This window comes from Osmia lignaria, unplaced genomic scaffold (genome assembly GCF_051020975.1).
Source record: "Osmia lignaria lignaria isolate PbOS001 unplaced genomic scaffold, iyOsmLign1 scaffold0003, whole genome shotgun sequence".
Taxonomy (NCBI): Eukaryota; Metazoa; Arthropoda; class Insecta; order Hymenoptera; family Megachilidae; genus Osmia; species Osmia lignaria.
This window is the reverse complement of record NW_027478160.1, coordinates 8,505,408-8,518,174: the sequence shown is the minus strand read 5'-3', so window position 1 is coordinate 8,518,174 and position 12,767 is coordinate 8,505,408.

Here is a 12,767-nt window from a genome sequence, read left to right as displayed (position 1 = left end):
ATGCGTAGTTCTCGAGATATATCAAGATATTTGAAAGTTCCGAAGCCGCACCAACATAATAGAGATACAGAAACACCGTGGCCCCTTTCTTTGAGATAACTCTGCACTATTGCGAGCTGGAAATGCCACTTCAAGTTTAGCTGTGCAGAAGAAGAACAACAAGAAGAAGAAATATCTCGAAATATGTCCGTCAGGCCCCTTCCCTTGAGATATATCTGCAAATATCTCGGAAACGAAACGAGCTATGGCAAAATGTTAAGAGACCTTTTTTGTAGAGAATTATGTTTCCTACAATTTATGTTATATGATATTTTTTGATCAGAAGCGCAGTTTTCGAGATATATCGAGATATTTAAAAGTTCCGAAGCCGCACCAACATAATAGAGATCCAGAAACACCGTGGCCCCTTTCTTTGAGATAACTCTGCACTAGTGCGAGCCGCAAATGCCACTTCCAGCTTAGCTGTGCAGAAGAAGAACAACAAGAAGAAGAAATATCACGAAATATGTCCGTTAGGCCCCTTCCCTTGAGATAAATCTGCAAATATCTCGGAAACGAAGCCAGCTATGGCCAAATGTTAAGAGACCTTTTTTGTAGAGAATTAAGTTTCCTACTTTTTATGTTCTATGATATTTTTTGATCAGATGCGTAGTTCTCGAGATATATCAAGATATTTAAAAGTTCCGAAGCCGCACCAACATAATAGAGATACAGAAACACCGTGGCCCCTTTCTTTGAGATAACTATGCACTATTGCGAGCTGCAAATGCCACTTCCAGCTTAGCTGTGCAGAAGAAGAACAACAAGAAGAAGAAATATCTCGAAATATGTCCGTCAGGCCCCTTCCCTTGAGATAAATCTGCAAATACCTCGAAAACGAAGCGAGCTATGGCAAAATGTTAAGAGACCTTTCTTGTAGAGGATTAAGTTTCCTACTTTTTATGTCGTATGATATTTTTTGATCAGATGCGTAGTTCTCGAGATATATCAAGATATTTAAAAGTTCCGAAGCCGCACCAACATAATAGAGGTACAGAAACACCGTGGCCGCTTTCTTTGAGATAACTCTGCACTAGTGCGAGCCGCAAATGCCACTTCCAGCTTAGCTGTGCAGAAGAAGAACAACAAGAAGAAGAAATATCTCGAAATATGTCCGTCAGGCCCCTTCCCTTGAGATAAATCTGCCAATATCTCGGAAACAAAGCGAGCTATGGCAAAATGTTAAGAGACCTTTTTTGTAGAGAATTAAGTTTCCTACTTTTTATCTTCTATGATATTTTTTGATCAGATGCGTAGATCTCGAGATATATCAAGATATTTAAAAGTTCCGAAGCTGCACCAACATAATAGAGGTACAGAAACACCGTGGCCGCTTTCTTTGAGATAACTCTGCACTATTGCGAGCTGCAAATGCCACTTCCAGCTTAGATGTGCAGAAGAAGAACAACAAGAAGAAGAAATATCTCGAAATATGTCCGTCAGGCCCCATCCCTTGAGATAAATCTGCAAATACCTCGAAAACGAAGCGAGCTATGGCAAAATGTTAAGAGACCTTTCTTGTAGAGGATTAAGTTTCCTACTTTTTATGTCGTATGATATTTTTTGATCAGATGCGTAGTTCTCGAGATATATCAAGATATTTAAAAGTTCCGAAGCCGCACCAACATAATAGAGGTACAGAAACACCGTGGCCGCTTTCTTTGAGATAACTCTGCACTAGTGCGAGCCGCAAATGCCACTTCCAGCTTAGCTGTGCAGAAGAAGAACAACAAGAAGAAGAAATATCTCGAAATATGTCCGTCAGGCCCCTTCCCTTGAGATAAATCTGCCAATATCTCGGAAACAAAGCGAGCTATGGCAAAATGTTAAGAGACCTTTTTTGTAGAGAATTAAGTTTCCTACTTTTTATCTTCTATGATATTTTTTGATCAGATGCGTAGATCTCGAGATATATCAAGATATTTAAAAGTTCCGAAGCTGCACCAACATAATAGAGGTACAGAAACACCGTGGCCGCTTTCTTTGAGATAACTCTGCACTATTGCGAGCTGCAAATGCCACTTCCAGCTTAGATGTGCAGAAGAAGAACAACAAGAAGAAGAAATATCTCGAAATATGTCCGTCAGGCCCCATCCCTTGAGATAAATCTGCCAATATCTCGGAAACGAAGCGAGCTATGGCAAAATGTCAAGAGACCTTTTTTGTAGAGAATTAAGTTTCCTACTTTTTATGTTCTATGATATTTTTTGATCAGATGCGTAGATCTCGAGATATATCAAGATATTTAAAAGTTCCGAAGCTGCACCAACATAATAGAGGTACAGAAACACCGTGGCCGCTTTCTTTGAGATAACTCTGCACTATTGCGAGCTGCAAATGCCACTTCCAGCTTAGATGTGCAGAAGAAGAACAACAAGAAGAAGAAATATCTCGAAATATGTCCGTCAGGCCCCATCCCTTGAGATAAATCTGCAAATATCTCGGAAACGAAGCGAGCTATGGCAAAATGTTAAGAGACCTTTCTTGTAGAGAATTAAGTTTCCTACTTTTTATGTTCTATGATATTTTTTGATTAGATGCGTAGTTCTCGAGATATATCAAGATATTTAAAAGTTCCGAAGCCGCACCAACATAATAGAGATACAGAAACACCGTGGCCCCTTTCTTTGAGATAACTCTGCACTATTGCGAGCTGGAAATGCCACTTCCAGTTTAGCTGTGCAGAAGAAGAACAACAAGAAGAAGAAATATCTCGAAATATGTCCGTCAGGCCCCTTCCCTTGAGATAAATCTGCAAATATCTCGGAAACGAAGCGAGCTATGGCATAATGTTAAGAGACCTTTTTTGTAGAGAATTAAGTTTCCTACTTTTTATGTTCTATGATATTTTTTGATCAGATGCGTAGTTCTCGAGATATATCAAGATATTTAAAAGTTCCGAAGCCGCACCAACATAATAGAGATACAGAAACACCGTGGCCCCTTTCTTTGAGATAACTCTGCACTATTGCGAGCTGGAAATGCCACTTCCAGTTTAGCTGTGCAGAAGAAGAACAACAAGAAGAAGAAATATCTCGAAATATGTCCGTCAGGCCCCTTCCCTTGAGATATATCTGCAAATATCTCGGAAACGAAACGAGCTATGGCAAAATGTTAAGAGACCTTTTTTGTAGAGAATTATGTTTCCTACAATTTATGTTATATGATATTTTTTGATCAGAAGCGCAGTTTTCGAGATATATCGAGATATTTAAAAGTTCCGAAGCCGCACCAACATAATAGAGATCCAGAAACACCGTGGCCCCTTTCTTTGAGATAACTCTGCACTAGTGCGAGCCGCAAATGCCACTTCCAGCTTAGCTGTGCAGAAGAAGAACAACAAGAAGAAGAAATATCACGAAATATGTCCGTTAGGCCCCTTCCCTTGAGATAAATCTGCAAATATCTCGGAAACGAAGCCAGCTATGGCCAAATGTTAAGAGACCTTTTTTGTAGAGAATTAAGTTTCCTACTTTTTATGTTCTATGATATTTTTTGATCAGATGCGTAGTTCTCGAGATATATCAAGATATTTAAAAGTTCCGAAGCCGCACCAACATAATAGAGATACAGAAACACCGTGGCCCCTTTCTTTGAGATAACTATGCACTATTGCGAGCTGCAAATGCCACTTCCAGCTTAGCTGTGCAGAAGAAGAACAACAAGAAGAAGAAATATCTCGAAATATGTCCGTCAGGCCCCTTCCCTTGAGATAAATCTGCAAATACCTCGAAAACGAAGCGAGCTATGGCAAAATGTTAAGAGACCTTTCTTGTAGAGGATTAAGTTTCCTACTTTTTATGTCGTATGATATTTTTTGATCAGATGCGTAGTTCTCGAGATATATCAAGATATTTAAAAGTTCCGAAGCCGCACCAACATAATAGAGGTACAGAAACACCGTGGCCGCTTTCTTTGAGATAACTCTGCACTAGTGCGAGCCGCAAATGCCACTTCCAGCTTAGCTGTGCAGAAGAAGAACAACAAGAAGAAGAAATATCTCGAAATATGTCCGTCAGGCCCCTTCCCTTGAGATAAATCTGCCAATATCTCGGAAACAAAGCGAGCTATGGCAAAATGTTAAGAGACCTTTTTTGTAGAGAATTAAGTTTCCTACTTTTTATCTTCTATGATATTTTTTGATCAGATGCGTAGATCTCGAGATATATCAAGATATTTAAAAGTTCCGAAGCTGCACCAACATAATAGAGGTACAGAAACACCGTGGCCGCTTTCTTTGAGATAACTCTGCACTATTGCGAGCTGCAAATGCCACTTCCAGCTTAGATGTGCAGAAGAAGAACAACAAGAAGAAGAAATATCTCGAAATATGTCCGTCAGGCCCCATCCCTTGAGATAAATCTGCAAATATCTCGGAAACGAAGCGAGCTATGGCAAAATGTTAAGAGACCTTTCTTGTAGAGAATTAAGTTTCCTACTTTTTATGTTCTATGATATTTTTTGATCAGATGCGTAGTTCTCGAGATATATCAAGATATTTAAAAGTTCCGAAGCCGCACCAACATAATAGAGATACAGAAACACCGTGGCCCCTTTCTTTGCGATAACTCTGCACTATTGCGAGCTGCAAATGCCACTTCCAGCTTAGCTGTGCAGAAGAATAACAACAAGAAGAAGAAATATCTCGAAATATGTCCGTCAGGCCCCTTCCCTTGAGATAAATCTGCAAATATCTCGGAAACGAAGCGGGCTATGGCAAAATGTTAAGAGACCTTATTTGTAGAGAATTAAGTTTCCTACTTTTTATGTTTTATGATATTTTTTGATCAGATGCGTAGTTCTCGAGATATATCAAGATATTTAAAAGTTCCGAAGCCGCACCAACATAATAGAGATACAGAAACACCGTGGCCCCTTTCTTTGAGATAACTCTGCACTAGTGCGAGCCGCAGATGCCACTTCCAGCTTAGCTGTGCAGAAGAAGAACAACAAGAAGAAGAAATATCTCGAAATATGTCCGTCAGGCCCCTTCCCTTGAGATAAATCTGCCAATATCTCGGAAACAAAGCGAGCTATGGCAAAATGTTAAGAGACCTTTTTTGTAGAGAATTAAGTTTCCTACTTTTTATCTTCTATGATATTTTTTGATCAGATGCGTAATTCTCGAGATATATCAAGATATTTAAAAGTTCCGAAGCCGCACCAACATAATAGAGATACAGAAACACCGTGGACCCTTTCTTTGCGATAACTCTGCACTATTGCGAGCTGCAAATGCCACTTCCAGCTTAGCTGTGCAGAAGAATAACAACAAGAAGAAGAAATATCTCGAAATATGTCCGTCAGGCCCCTTCCCTTGAGATAAATCTGCAAATATCTCGGAAACGAAGCGGGCTATGGCAAAATGTTAAGAGACCTTATTTGTAGAGAATTAAGTTTCCTACTTTTTTTGTTCTATGATATTTTTTGATTAGATGCGTAGTTTTCGAGATATATCGAGATATTTAAAAGTTCCGAAGCTGCACCAACATAATAGAGGTACAGAAACACCGTGGCCGCTTTCTTTGAGATAACTCTGCACTATTGCGAGCTGCAAATGCCACTTCCAGCTTAGATGTGCAGAAGAAGAACAACAAGAAGAAGAAATATCTCGAAATATGTCCGTCAGGCCCCATCCCTTGAGATAAATCTGCAAATATCTCGGAAACGAAGCGAGCTATGGCAAAATGTTAAGAGACCTTTCTTGTAGAGAATTAAGTTTCCTACTTTTTATGTTCTATGATATTTTTTGATCAGATGCGTAGTTCTCGAGATATATCAAGATATTTAAAAGTTCCGAAGCCGCACCAACATAATAGAGATACAGAAACACCGTGGCCCCTTTCTTTGCGATAACTCTGCACTATTGCGAGCTGCAAATGCCACTTCCAGCTTAGCTGTGCAGAAGAATAACAACAAGAAGAAGAAATATCTCGAAATATGTCCGTCAGGCCCCTTCCCTTGAGATAAATCTGCAAATATCTCGGAAACGAAGCGGGCTATGGCAAAATGTTAAGAGACCTTATTTGTAGAGAATTAAGTTTCCTACTTTTTATGTTCTATGATATTTTTTGATTAGATGCGTAGTTCTCGAGATATATCAAGATATTTAAAAGTTCCGAAGCCGCACCAACATAATAGAGATACAGAAACACCGTGGACCCTTTCTTTGAGATAACTCTGCACTATTGCGAGCTGCAAATGCCACTTCCAGCTTAGCTGTGCAGAAGAAGAACAACAAGAAGAAGAAATATCTCGAAATATGTCCGTCAGGCCCCTTCCCTTGAGATAAATCTGCAAATATCTCGGAAACGAAGCGAGCTATGGCATAATGTTAAGAGACCTTTTTTGTAGAGAATTAAGTTTCCTACTTTTTATGTTCTATGATATTTTTTGATCAGATGCGTAGTTCTCGAGATATATCAAGATATTTAAAAGTTCCGAAGCCGCACCAACATAATAGAGATACAGAAACACCGTGGCCCCTTTCTTTGAGATAACTCTGCACTATTGCGAGCTGGAAATGCCACTTCCAGTTTAGCTGTGCAGAAGAAGAACAACAAGAAGAAGAAATATCTCGAAATATGTCCGTCAGGCCCCTTCCCTTGAGATATATCTGCAAATATCTCGGAAACGAAACGAGCTATGGCAAAATGTTAAGAGACCTTTTTTGTAGAGAATTATGTTTCCTACAATTTATGTTATATGATATTTTTTGATCAGAAGCGTAGTTTTCGAGATATATCGAGATATTTAAAAGTTCCGAAGCCGCACCAACATAATAGAGATCCAGAAACACCGTGGCCCCTTTCTTTGAGATAACTCTGCACTAGTGCGAGCCGCAAATGCCACTTCCAGCTTAGCTGTGCAGAAGAAGAACAACAAGAAGAAGAAATATCACGAAATATGTCCGTTAGGCCCCTTCCCTTGAGATAAATCTGCAAATATCTCGGAAACGAAGCGAGCTATAGCAAAATGTTAAGAGACCTTTTTTGTAGAGAATTAAGTTTCCTACCTTTTATGTTCTATGATATTTTTGGATCAGATGCGTAGTTCTCGAGATATATCAAGATATTTAAAAGTTCCGAAGCCGCACCAACATAATAGAGATACAGAAACACCGTGGCCCCTTTCTTTGAGATAACTCTGCACTATTGCGAGCTGCAAATGCCACTTCCAGCTTAGCTGTGCAGAAGAAGAACAACAAGAAGAAGAAATAACACGAAATATGTCCGTTAGGCCCCTTCCCTTGAGATATATCTGCAAATATCTCGGAAACGAAGCGAGCTATGGCAAAATGGTAAGAGACCTTTTTTGTAGAGAATTAAGTTTCCTACTTTTTATGTTCTATGATATTTTTTGATCAGATGCGTAGTTCTCGAGATATATCAAGATATTTAAAAGTTCCGAAGCCGCACCAACATAATAGAGATACAGAAACACCGTGGCCCCCTTCTTTGAGATAACTATGCACTATTGCGAGCTGCAAATGCCACTTCCAGCTTAGCTGTGCAGAAGAAGAACAACAAGAAGAAGAAATATCTCGAAATATGTCCGTCAGGCCCCTTCCCTTGAGATAAATCTGCAAATATCTCGGAAACGAAGCGAGCTATGGCAAAATGTTAAGAGACCTTTTTTGTAGAGAATTAAGTTTTCTACTTTTTATGTTCCATGATATTTTTTGATCAGATGCGTAGTTCTCGAGATATATCAAGATATTTAAAAGTTCCGAAGCTGCACCAACATAATAGAGATACAGAAACACCGTGGCCCCTTTCTTTGAGATAACTCTGCACTATTGCGAGCTGCAAATGCCACTTCCAGCTTAGCTGTGCAGAAGAAGAACAACAATAAGAAGAAATATCTCGAAATATGTCCGTCAGGCCCCTTCCCTTGAGATAAATCTGCAAATATCTCGGAAACGAAGCGGGCTATGACAAAATGTTAAGAGACCTTATTTGTAGAGAACTAAGTTTCCTACTTTTTATGTTCTATGATATTTTTTGATCAGATGCGTAGTTCTCGAGATATATCAAGATATTTAAAAGTTCCGAAGCCGCACCAACATAATAGAGATACAGAAACACCGTGGCCCCTTTCTTTGAGATAACTCTGCACTAGTGCGAGCCGCAAATGCCACTTCCAGCTTAGCTGTGCAGAAGAAGAACAACAAGAAGAAGAAATATCTCGAAATATGTCCGTCAGGCCCCTTCCCTTGAGATAAATCTGCCAATATCTCGGAAACAAAGCGAGCTATGGCAAAATGTTAAGAGACCTTATTCGTAGAGAATTAAGTTTCCTACTTTTTATGTTTTATGATATTTTTTGATCAGATGCGTAGTTCTCGAGATATATCAAGATATTTAAAAGTTCCGAAGCCGCACCAACATAATAGAGATACAGAAACACCGTGGACCCTTTCTTGGAGATAACTCTGCACTATTGCGAGCTGCAAATGCCACTTCCAGCTTAGCTGTGCAGAAGAAGAACAACAAGAAGAAGAAATATCTCGAAATATGTCCGTCAGGCCCCTTCCCTTGAGATAAATCTGCAAATATCTCGGAAACGAAGCGAGCTATGGCAAAATGTTAAGAGAACTTTTTTGTAGAGAATTAAGTTTCCTACTTTTTATGTTCTATGATATTTTTTGATCAGATGCGTAATTCTCGAGATATATCAAGATATTTAAAAGTTCCGAAGCCGCACCAGCATAATAGAGATACAGAAACACCGTGGCCCCTTTCGTTGAGATAACTCTGCACTATTGCGAGCTGGAAATGCCACTTCCAGTTTAGCTGTGCAGAAGAAGAACAACAAGAAGAAGAAATATCTCGAAATATGTCCGTCAGGCCCCTTCCCTTGAGATATATCTGCAAATATCTCGGAAACGAAACGAGCTATGGCAAAATGTTAAGAGACCTTTTTTGTAGAGAATTATGTTTCCTACGATTTATGTTCTATGATATTTTTTGATCAGAAGCGTAGTTTTCGAGATATATCGAGATATTTAAAAGTTCCGAAGCCGCACCAACATAATAGAGATCCAGAAACACCGTGGCCCCTTTCTTTGAGATAACTCTGCACTAGTGCGAGCCGCAAATGCCACTTCCAGCTTAGCTGTGCAGAAGAAGAACAACAAGAAGAAGAAATATCTCGAAATATGTCCGTCAGGCCCCTTCCCTTGAGATAAATCTGCCAATATCTCGGAAACAAAGCGAGCTATGGCAAAATGTTAAGAGACCTTTTTTGTAGAGAATTAAGTTTCCTACTTTTTATCTTCTATGATATTTTTTGATCAGATGCGTAGATCTCGAGATATATCAAGATATTTAAAAGTTCCGAAGCTGCACCAACATAATAGAGGTACAGAAACACCGTGGCCGCTTTCTTTGAGATAACTCTGCACTATTGCGAGCTGCAAATGCCACTTCCAGCTTAGATGTGCAGAAGAAGAACAACAAGAAGAAGAAATATCTCGAAATATGTCCGTCAGGCCCCATCCCTTGAGATAAATCTGCAAATATCTCGGAAACGAAGCGAGCTATGGCAAAATGTTAAGAGACCTTTCTTGTAGAGAATTAAGTTTCCTACTTTTTATGTTCTATGATATTTTTTGATCAGATGCGTAGTTCTCGAGATATATCAAGATATTTAAAAGTTCCGAAGCCGCACCAACATAATAGAGATACAGAAACACCGTGGCCCCTTTCTTTGCGATAACTCTGCACTATTGCGAGCTGCAAATGCCACTTCCAGCTTAGCTGTGCAGAAGAATAACAACAAGAAGAAGAAATATCTCGAAATATGTCCGTCAGGCCCCTTCCCTTGAGATAAATCTGCAAATATCTCGGAAACGAAGCGGGCTATGGCAAAATGTTAAGAGACCTTATTTGTAGAGAATTAAGTTTCCTACTTTTTATGTTTTATGATATTTTTTGATCAGATGCGTAGTTCTCGAGATATATCAAGATATTTAAAAGTTCCGAAGCCGCACCAACATAATAGAGATACAGAAACACCGTGGCCCCTTTCTTTGAGATAACTCTGCACTAGTGCGAGCCGCAAATGCCACTTCCAGCTTAGCTGTGCAGAAGAAGAACAACAAGAAGAAGAAATATCTCGAAATATGTCCGTCAGGCCCCTTCCCTTGAGATAAATCTGCCAATATCTCGGAAACAAAGCGAGCTATGGCAAAATGTTAAGAGACCTTTTTTGTAGAGAATTAAGTTTCCTACTTTTTATCTTCTATGATATTTTTTGATCAGATGCGTAGATCTCGAGATATATCAAGATATTTAAAAGTTCCGAAGCTGCACCAACATAATAGAGGTACAGAAACACCGTGGCCGCTTTCTTTGAGATAACTCTGCACTATTGCGAGCTGCAAATGCCACTTCCAGCTTAGATGTGCAGAAGAAGAACAACAAGAAGAAGAAATATCTCGAAATATGTCCGTCAGGCCCCATCCCTTGAGATAAATCTGCAAATATCTCGGAAACGAAGCGAGCTATGGCAAAATGTTAAGAGACCTTTCTTGTAGAGAATTAAGTTTCCTACTTTTTATGTTCTATGATATTTTTTGATCAGATGCGTAATTCTCGAGATATATCAAGATATTTAAAAGTTCCGAAGCCGCACCAACATAATAGAGATACAGAAACACCGTGGACCCTTTCTTGGAGATAACTCTGCACTATTGCGAGCTGCAAATGCCACTTCCAGCTTAGCTGTGCAGAAGAAGAACAACAAGAAGAAGAAATATCTCGAAATATGTCCGTCAGGCCCCTTCCCTTGAGATAAATCTGCAAATATCTCGGAAACGAAGCGAGCTATGGCAAAATGTTAAGAGACCTTTTTTGTAGAGAATTAAGTTTCCTACTTTTTATGTTCTATGATATTTTTTGATCAGATGCGTAATTCTCGAGATATATCAAGATATTTAAAAGATCCGAAGCCGCACCAGCATAATAGAGATACAGAAACACCGTGGCCCCTTTCTTTGAGATAACTCTGCACTATTGCGAGCTGGAAATGCCACTTCCAGTTTAGCTGTGCAGAAGAAGAACAACAAGAAGAAGAAATATCTCGAAATATGTCCGTCAGGCCCCTTCCCTTGAGATATATCTGCAAATATCTCGGAAACGAAACGAGCTATGGCAAAATGTTAAGAGACCTTTTTTGTAGAGAATTATGTTTCCTACAATTTATGTTCTATGATATTTTTTGATCAGAAGCGTAGTTTTCGAGATATATCGAGATATTTAAAAGTTCCGAAGCCGCACCAACATAATAGAGATCCAGAAACACCGTGGCCCCTTTCTTTGAGATAACTCTGCACTAGTGCGAGCCGCAAATGCCACTTCCAGCTTAGCTGTGCAGAAGAAGAACAACAAGAAGAAGAAATATCTCGAAATATGTCCGTCAGGCCCCTTCCCTCGAGATAAATCTGCAAATATCTCGGAAACGAAGCGAGCTATGGCAAAATGTTAAGAGACCTTTGTTGTAGAGAATTAAGTTTCCTACTTTTTATGTTCTATGATATTTTTTGATCAGATGCGTTGTTCTCGAGATATATCAAGATATTTAAAAGTTCCGAAGCCGCACCAACATAATAGAGATACAGAAACACCGTGGCCCCTTTCTTTGAGATAACTCTGCACTATTGCGAGCTGCAAATGCCACTTCCAGCTTAGCTGTGCAGAAGAAGAACAACAAGAAGAAGAAATAACACGAAATATGTCCGTTAGGCCCCTTCCCTTGAGATATATCTGCAAATATCTCGGAAACGAAGCGAGCTATGGCAAAATGGTAAGAGACCTTTTTTGTAGAGAATTAAGTTTCCTACTTTTTATGTTCTATGATATTTTTTGATCAGATGCGTAGTTCTCGAGATATATCAAGATATTTAAAAGTTCCGAAGCCGCACCAACATAATAGAGATACAGAAACACCGTGGCCCCCTTCTTTGAGATAACTATGCACTATTGCGAGCTGCAAATGCCACTTCCAGCTTAGCTGTGCAGAAGAAGAACAACAAGAAGAAGAAATATCTCGAAATATGTCCGTCAGGCCCCTTCCCTTGAGATAAATCTGCAAATATCTCGGAAACGAAGCGAGCTATGGCAAAATGTTAAGAGACCTTTTTTGTAGAGAATTAAGTTTTCTACTTTTTATGTTCCATGATATTTTTTGATCAGATGCGTAGTTCTCGAGATATATCAAGATATTTAAAAGTTCCGAAGCTGCACCAACATAATAGAGATACAGAAACACCGTGGCCCCTTTCTTTGAGATAACTCTGCACTATTGCGAGCTGCAAATGCCACTTCCAGCTTAGCTGTGCAGAAGAAGAACAACAAGAAGAAGAAATATCTCGAAATATGTCCGTCAGGCCCGATCCTTTGAGCTGAATCTGCAAATATCTCGGAAACGAAGCGAGCTATGGCAAAATGTTAAGAGACGTTTTTGGTAGAGAATTATGCTTCCTACAATTTATGTTCTATGATATTTTTTGATCAGAAGCGTAGTTTTCGAGATATATCGAGATATTTAAAGGTTCCGAAGCCGCACCAACATAATAGAGATACAGAAACACCGTGGCCCCTTTCTTTGAGATAACTCTGCACTAGTGCGACCTGCAAATGCCACTTCCAGCTTAGCTGTGCAGAAGAAGAACAACAAGAAGAAGAAATATCTCGAAATATGTCCGTCAGGCCCCTTCCCTTGAG